Below are 9,370 nucleotides of genomic sequence, written 5' to 3'. Positions count from 1 at the left end.
CTGAAACGTTTCTGTCCTTGTTTCCATGGAGACCAAAAGAGGTGTGGAGGATCCTGAAGCCCTTTCCGTGGCCGCCCGCTTTGTCATATGTGCTGCCAGCCACCGCCACTTACCTTTAATAGCCCTTCACAGCCAGCTGCTTGGCAAAGGCACGATTTCTTGACGCTGCTTATCAAAGAGAACAGGTGGTTGTCTTAGTCATCTGGTGCCCCTGCTTCTGCTTTTATATTATGTAAATATAAAAAAATGTAAGGTACAGTTCACAGTTTGTTACTTTTAGACTTTAAATGTGCTGCTTTGAGACATGAAGTCACCTCAACAATTAGTCCAATACAAATGATTCTAGTACAGAGCACAGCTTAATGCTCCTGCTGCACGCGACCCTCATTTTGATCTGAATTATGACAGTAATAACCCCCCTTTCTATCAGCCCTCTTGTAGTTTTACACAATGCCACTGACCTGCTCTATTGTCGACGGGGCTGTGTCCTCCTTTTCAGCCCTGAGAGGCTCATTTGTTGATCTCCTAACTGGATTAGCACTTGTCTGATTAACTGCCCGTAACCAGTGCTGTAGCTACTTGTGGCTAATGTGGGTTGGATAGGGTTGTGTCTTTAGTTGGTTCACGGCCACGGACACTTTCCCTTTTTGCACCTGGTGAACCTGTGGACATGTCAGACTCGGGCAGGATTAAGTGAAGATGCAAAGAGTTGAAGGGGTGAGTTCAAAGGCACGTGGGGCTGTGAGTTTTCTACATGTAGGACCTATTTACAGTACTAACGTTCCCAGGGAGAGGCTTATACTGGGCTGTAACGGTAACCTATTTATCTGTCGGTTGGCTGAGTCAGTGTGGATCTAAGTAAAGGTCAGGTTTGATAGGATCTCTGCAGGTTTGTTTTGCTTCACCATACTTTACCAAGATGTATATTTAGTCCACACCCTTTAGCCATCCCATTAGTGGTGGATCAGTTTTTACTACTTTTCTCTAGACTTAAATATCTCATCAACTGTTGGATGGATTGGACATTTTTGCTCAGTTGAAACCTATTTTCTTGATCAATCACCTTCGCATCGCATTTTTGGCATAATATACAGCCTTAAAATGTCCAAAGGCATATGTACAAGTAAACAATCTGATTGGATTATAGTTTTTGGACCCTTTTACCCAAACATATTCTGCATTAACCTTTAAAATTGATCAACAGAGGATCCTGGCTCTGGGACTTTCCCTTTTGACCCATCACCTTTTCATTCAGGCACGTGGTTGAGTTACCATGACAGGTTGAACTCTAAGAACGAGGGGGTGAGGACGCAGTATGAAGGGGTCTAGGGAGCAAGTCACAGTGGGTGGGTGGGTGGGGGGACAGAAACATACATGCATGGCCAGACAAATTTTGCCTCCCGGCGCTGGAGTCAGGGTGACAACCATCATGTAGGGAATAGAGACGATTGGATAAGAGAGGAGTGTGTGTATGTCCGTGTATGGCCTTTGCAGCAATGCAATCAGGAGATCTGCCGGAGTGACAGCTCAGGAAATTTCCACTGATGTGGGACTGGGGCCCCAGCTGTCAAGTCGGAGGCGGCAGGGAAGGAGGGGTTGGGTGAAGTAAAATGAGTGGGAGAGAAAAAGAGAGGAGTGTTGGATGTTGCTTATCAGACTTGGAGAGATGTTGCAGCTTTATGGCTTATGGGAGGGGAGCATTGATAAGTTCTGTCTCTTCCTCTCTTGTATTATTGCTTTCAGTGATAGAGCCTCTCTGTGATGTTGGCAGCGCAAGGCTCATATTGGTTTTGTATTCTGAGCTTCATCAGACGAGATAAATCATGCTCTCAGGTCCACGTTTATGAAACCACATCAGTGCTTTGAATGTAGATGGGTTTCTGGTCAGGAGATAGTGTTTGAGTCTAAGCAGTCTAAGTTATTGTAGAATCGTTTCAAATCGTTTCATATTATCTGACATTTGTCATTAAGAATTTCACTGGTCATGTTTACATGGACGATATTTCTACAACCTGATAACCTGTTTACATGGAAGCTAACTAGTAATTAACTAGTATACATGCCCCAAAACATCAATCAGGATATAACTATTGACGTGCCAGAAGTGTCATCGACTGCAGTGGAGTGTCAGATCAGTCATCATATATAAGAAAATCATTTTTTTGACAACACTAAATTCATTCATTTGAAAGGGTTTGCCAATATGGACCAAGCTGGATTCGTGTTTTTTTGCTCTTCAGCATTTCCTACATCGATTCTGATTTTCTTGATCTTTTCAAGCACTCAATCAACATGTTTTTGCTTCCACCATGTTTCTGTCCCTCCTGGGAGCTTGTCACATCACCTGAAGTTTACCCCACGAAAGACATAACGGTCAAACTTCAACAGACCCTTTCTGTAACCTTTCCATGCTGTCTAATCCAGATACGATATCAGGCAGCATGCCGACCTTTTGGCAACATAAGGGAATATGCGAAGCGTAGTGTGGTGCTACTTCTATTACCAAGAATTGTCTGGATGGCTAACGTCTCTGGCTGGCAATCGGATCAAGTGTTTACTTGGTTATTAGGCGCGTTATGAAAGGTTTACACCGTCTCTCAAAACACTTTGCGTTGGTCTGTCTTATTCCAAATGAGATGGTTACATGAGGCATTTTTGCTATTACTTTGCGATTAGGTACGCATGTTCGAAGGTACACTGGGTTAAGTGTCTTGAACTTTGTAATATGGTTAGTGAGAGGTCTTGACATTTACGCCACCTGTGTCTTGCCCTGCCCCATTTCTTGGATCCAAACCATCCAACAAGTGTGTATGTGTGTGTGTCTGTGCATGGTGCTCATTGCTAAGGTGTGAGAAAGATGAGGCGATTGGATGCGTGTGACCCAGACTCTACACTAAGCATGCTTTCGTATGTAGTTCTGCCGTTACGGTGCAAACACAATTAACTGATTTTCATTCAATTAAAACTTCAACAAACCCTCTCCGTAACCTTTCCCTGCTGTCAAATTTCCAGATATGATATCAGACAGCGTGTCGACCTTTTGGCAACGCTAATATGAATAGAATGAGCTAAGCGCGGCGGTGCTGCATTTGCATTACCAAGTGTCGTCTGTCTGGGCGGCTAGCTTCTCTGGCTGACTGTCGGCCTCTTCTATCCAAAGACTGAAAATGCAGCCTGTCTGTGATAAAACGCCCAAGTGGTTACTGTAACCTGGGCTTAACTCCAGTTTGGAGGTTTTATTCCACTTTGTTCCCTACATGTGTATTTTAATGGGAGACGTCTAGCGTGCGTCTTTGATCACTGACAGCTTCATGGCTATATGTAATACCTGCATTGAAAGTACATTAAACTTGTTGGCGGATGTAATTCCATACATTGTACCTTTAGGTGTAGATTCCACCTGTTTGATATGATTAGAGTTAGTGGCTGACACTGAACTGATAGTGGTGAATTGCTTCGAAGATAGTTCTAAATATAGAAAACGCTGGTTATTTAGCATGGATTATCGCTATAACATGCTTGTATTTCTTTGCAATATCTTACATTTTGAATCTCAGTGACTGACGTTATGCTTACCTGTATCTTGTTAAATTAGCACAGATTGCACATTGCCAAATAAGCCTTAGGTGTATTGGCACAACAGCCAGAGAAACACTTGTAACTATTACCAAATACTTTTGAATTATATGTGCACTAATCATTGTTGTAATACCTGGTGTGTGGATTATTATCTCGAGGCTAAAAATAAATAGATGTTTTGCGGTTGACCTTTCTAGTACGCAGAATATCTGCGAGTGTGTGCAAATGTATTTGTGTGTTTGCACTCCCACAGCAACACTTTGGGGTTCGCTGGGTCCGCCAGTACTTTCCAGGTGGTTGCTTTGTGTGTTTGCGCGCGCGTGTGTGTGTGTTATGATACTTTGATATGGGTCTGGCACACTGGGCGAGAGTGAGCAAGGCTCCCCAGGCGCACTGCTTCTTGGCACGTCTCTGTGATCCCATCATGACGGGGAAACTCGACACTGGGGAGGATATTCCACTGGCCAGCAGCTTAGGGAGAGTAACGAGGCTGCACAAACATAAAGCTCCTGCAATTCCAGTGACAGGATCTGGTGAGGTTACGCTAGCACAAACACACGCAGGGCTTTGCACACTCCTGGTCTCTGTCACTTCAGCACAAAACTCCGTGCACAGAAGTATTTGCACACATATACAGTATATTTATGTGTGTGTGAGTGTGAATGTACACGGGTATATATATATATATATATATATATATATATATATACACACACAGTACATATATATGCAGCCATGCACATACCCACGCCCCAGCGCCGCACTAATGAACACTCCCATTGCTGAGCGGACAGTGAGATGATTGGCACAGAGAAAGCATTACACCAGCACTTTCAGGCATATGGCATGTAGACCCACTGATGGGCACACACATATGGTGCTGGTGGCTTCTGCTGCTTCGCATGGGAGGAAGGCACTGTGTGCTCGCCTTTGATCAGACTCCAAATCACAGAGCACAGCACACAAAGTACAGCCTAAAAAAAATCTCTAACTGATTGGGTTGCATCATTTGGGGTCATTATTTAAATAAATATAACAAAAAGAATGCAATTTCCAGCCCCCTACTGTTTCTGTCTGATGACACAATCAAAGGATACTGTATATCGTAAAGGCAACAAAGACAACTAAATAAAATGGAATGGCAGATATCTCACTGAAATGTAGGAAATTACCTGTAAACCTCTTGAATACAGATAAAGGACTTTCTATGAAAGAAATTATTTTGTTCTTGTTGCTTTTAATACCTAAATTATTAATTTGTATTTGGGGATTACTATATCTTTCAGCCTGTGTATTGTTTTTCTCTTCTTTTATATATAAAATTAAATAAAATTAAAAATGTAAAAGAGGAAATACGTATTAGATATATCTAGATATAGATATATAGTCCTTATATACCTGTATATTACAATATGCAGTATACTTAAAATGATACTGATATAAAATATTTAAAAATACTTAAGTGACACTGACACAATTTATAATTAAATATTAAAAATATATATTTGGCCATAATTCCTTCACCTTTCCTCTAAGATGGATGTGAATATACCAATTACAGCATAGTGAAGTAAAGGTGAGAGTCTGCACTTAACGTCTGTATTCAACTGTAACTTGTATATATATTTTGATTAACTATAAAATATGTCCGTGACCAAACATTTAAGGGCCCAACTGTAGAAAAGCTGCTACCTACAATAATACTCAACGATATTATCCCAACCTACGTATAATAGACATTTTTTTTTTATGAACCATATTTGCATGCGTTCACTGCGACAGTAAGCGTGTATATGTTACATTTACTTAGAAAACTGTTGCATTTCTCACTCCTATAGCACCCTCCTGATTCCCACATCATCAAAACAACCTCCCGTTACCACGGTAACCTTTATTTTCATGATGTTCCCTGTGTGTGTGTGTGTGTGTGTGTGTGTGTGTGTGTGTGTGTGTGTGTGTGTGTGACGTTCCCGGAATATCCCACCACCTCGCCCACCAGAGAGCTACTGAGGATTTCCGTTTATAACTGACTATTGTCATGGGAACCGGTTGCCTTGGCGACGAGTCAGCTCCCACAGTTTTAAGCCGGATCTGGAGTCTGTGATTATCTCGAGCAAGAAGGTCGTGACCTGTAAGGCCTCGCTGGTGTACCTCCATATTTGGCCGTCAACAGGTTGCTGAGTGGGAGGAGCTATTGTTGGCGCCCCTTGTGGTTACATGAGTCAATGCAGACAGTGACGATAAAGATTCAACCTTTGGGTTAGAAATTAAGAAATACTTAAACTGTTTTCTTTGCTTTGTGGCTTCTTCTTAGTCCCAGATGTGTATGAGGCTCATGGGAAATGTAGCATTTCGAGTTAGTCTCCATGCATGAGAAATAAAACATCATTTCTCAGTTACAAAATAATTGAAACTGGTGGTCCTAATGTAAAACTAAATGATCGTTACTTTATCTGAGAGAGTCCTTTGTTTTTTTACGTTAAGAAACATTGAGAATATCGTTAAAAAAAACTGGAATAGGAACGCAAAAACCTCTTCTCAGATTTTTAAGACCTTAGTTTTTCTTGTTTTCATACCTCTCCTTCATTAGTTTGCACATGTGGGATTTCAAAGTAAAGGCATGCCAGTACATTGCTGATGTTTACAATTAAAAACCACTCAGGCTGACTTTGTAATGGTTTCCATCAGGAAATTGTGTTTTATTAATGCCCGTATTGAACTTTCTGCTCGGCCACAAATGTAATCATCCTGTCCTCAACAGATTTCCAGGACAACATAATGAAATAAGACCGGCTGTAAAACAGCAACGGCCCGCTGAGAATTAAGAGATGCGTTTAATAGAGGAAACTTTTTGTTAGAAATACAACGCGCTTTTAAATCAACGCAGAATTTAGATGCTGACAGTATTGCTCTCTTTTCTACAGCGTTTAGACCTGCTCGATTGTATAGCGCCTCAGTTAAAATGACTTATTACAGTACAGTATGCAGATATAAAGCAGCCCGTGAATAGGGACACACTGGATGTGATTGTGCGAGGCCGTGTATTACCATTCCCAACAGACCGTGAAATTGTTTATTCTTCTGCTGCCATTTCTGCGTAAAATAGAAAGGGGGATCACTTCCCCCTGCTGCACAGCCGTCACAGTCGGACCGCCATTTATTTTGGCCAACAAATTAACTCCCCATTGATTACCGGAAATTCTTAATCAACAGGCAACTGTTGTTTGTTGTAGATGTTGTTTGGATAACTAAACTGAAACTGTTGCAATAGCCTGGAGATGTTGGCAGGGGGAAAATACAGCCTATTAACATTATTGATTAGCTATTTTCACTTCTCATATTGTCTTAGATTTGAGATCAGAATAAAATACATTTAGTTGCACATGATAATGAGTTGTAACTGGAAAGAAATTTTAATATGCTTGAAATGCATAATGATGGCTCTGTGACTTGAAATCTGAAGGCCCAGCTCATTGGCTTTGGATGCACACTCCTTCCTCTGCTGTTCTAGAAACATCAGTACACCCACTTTTGTTTTGTTTTTTGTGAAAATCCCACTTCACCTGGGGGAAGAGGGATTATCCTGGTGATGAAAGAGGAGGTGGAGGCGAAGCGGAGGAAGCCAGTACTGTGTTAACCCTGCATGGGTCTAAAGTTTTTAGGGGGATTTTAAAAAGGAGCGTTCAAGGTTCATAGAAATTGGACGTAATCAAGGCTTTAATCATGTCCACCCTGTAATCATCTCCTTTCGCATCTTGACCAGATCTTCGGGAACATAAAATATATTTTTTATTTCCTTCATTTAGTTTTCTTCAATGTGACCTACATAATCTGTATCTGTGAGTATAAACGGTGTGCATGTCCCTCTATCTTTCTGACTTTCATCGAATATGAATACAAAATACCTTTCAATTCTCAAAATATTAACTGCTTTATACCACTCCTCTTTAGTGTAGACCCAGCCTGAACCTGTGTGTGTGTGTTTGTGTGTGTTTGCCTGTCCCCTCCACTGTGAAGGTCCGTCTGCCCCTCAGTGGGGAAACCGTGGAAGGACATTTTGGTCTGGTTTGAAGGGGCCCGCTTGGTCGTGACACACATTTAGGTAGGTTATTGGTAGCTAACTGGGTTAAAGTCTCATGGCGCATTTTGCTTATCCAGAGGGGAGACTTTATAGAATAATTTAGGTGATGGAGTAGGTGGTCAAGGGGGGTAATCGAGAGGGATAAGAAAAATAGATTAGGGTGAGATTTTGCAGGACCGAGACCCTATTGTTCGGTCAATTAAAAATAAAAATAACGCAGCGTTCACTTGCGGCCTTAAAGGTTTCAATCATCCTTGAACACTTCACACATTGTCTGATTCTGCAAGGCCGGCAGATCTACAGTGGAATTCATTATGAAGTGACGCTCGGTTTGTTTTGATCTATGTTTCCTTGAGTGATGGGTTATTAAATGGTTCCTTCTCTGCACTGCTCTTATATTCCCCCTCTCCTTTCTTTTATTACTCCATCCAGATCTGTATTCTGGTATTTTTTTTTTTATGATATGGTCTTCAACCTTCTCTGACACCCCTTCCCCCCAGTGATGTATTAGCCTCAGGGGCCTAGTGTAGCTGATGCATAGAGGGTTTCTCTCTTTTTTTTAGTGGATCTGTTTCCCATCAATACCTCTTGCCATGTGACCTTCCGCCTTTCACACTTCTCTTCCTTCTTTTTCTTCTTCCTGGAGGCGGTTCCAGACAACGACATCTCCACACTTGGAGAGAAGCTGAGTGGGGGGTGGATGGAAGAGATTTAGACTGGAATAGTGGCTGTAACTGACTGACGGTCCTTCCTGTCAGTGAGCTGCATCGCTGCATGGTCAGACATGAGCAGAAGTATGGTGTTTTTATGTGTGATAGTGTGAAGCTGTGAGTGAAAGTCTCAAATCTGGATTTGCATACATTTTAGGTTATATTACTTGACTATTTAGATGCTGTTCTTAGCTCTATTTATGCTGATTCATTTTTGTCCACTATGATTCCTTTTTCTTTACATGTTAAGCCAACTGTTACCTTCAAGACATCTCTGGACTATTGCCACTGCTGAGCAGTAGAGGGCAGCATAGTACAAAGAATCAGTGTAGTACTGAATCGACCAAACAGGCCACCCTGCTACATTTTCCCCCTTTTTCCGAATATCAAAGCAGATGCTATATCTGCAACATGGTTTTGTCCATTTGCAAACTGCAATTCCTGTTCTACAAATGTAGCAGAGTGATGGATTTAAATAATGTAGACATGCCTGTAAAATGACCAGAGCATAGCAACACTTGACACCTGAGTCACAAGAAATTACGCATATCACGGCCTGGATAAGAAACGTGGATAAGTAAAATTCATTTTTTTCATGTGGCTGCAGAAAGCTTCTCACCTTCCTCCAGCAGCACTGTTTCAAAAAATATTAGTATTTTCCGGAACCGCCCAGCAGTAATCCCTCATTTAAGAGATCAGTGCTGTCCTGTAACCTCAGAGTGACCTGTCCGGCTCAAGCCCTCCAGATGCTGCCTTCTTCGCGCTGCCTGTTTTTGTTGGTGTTCGGGGACCCACTGTTGTAGCCGGAGAGGTCAAAAAGGCCAATGCGATTGATGCGACGATTGGTCAAGTTGCACCCGTGGGAGTTGCAGCAGTATAGTATGCGCGGACGCAGGACAAGAATGACCCAAAGCAACCTGCTTCCAGAAGCATCTGAACACACATGGAGATGGAGAAAGTTTGGTCGTCCGCCTTCTATGTTCCTTAATTCACTGTAAGA

This window comes from Chelon labrosus (genome assembly GCF_963514085.1).
Source record: "Chelon labrosus genome assembly, chromosome: 15".
Classification (NCBI taxonomy): domain Eukaryota; kingdom Metazoa; phylum Chordata; class Actinopteri; order Mugiliformes; family Mugilidae; genus Chelon; species Chelon labrosus.
Note: the sequence above shows the minus strand (reverse complement) of the source record.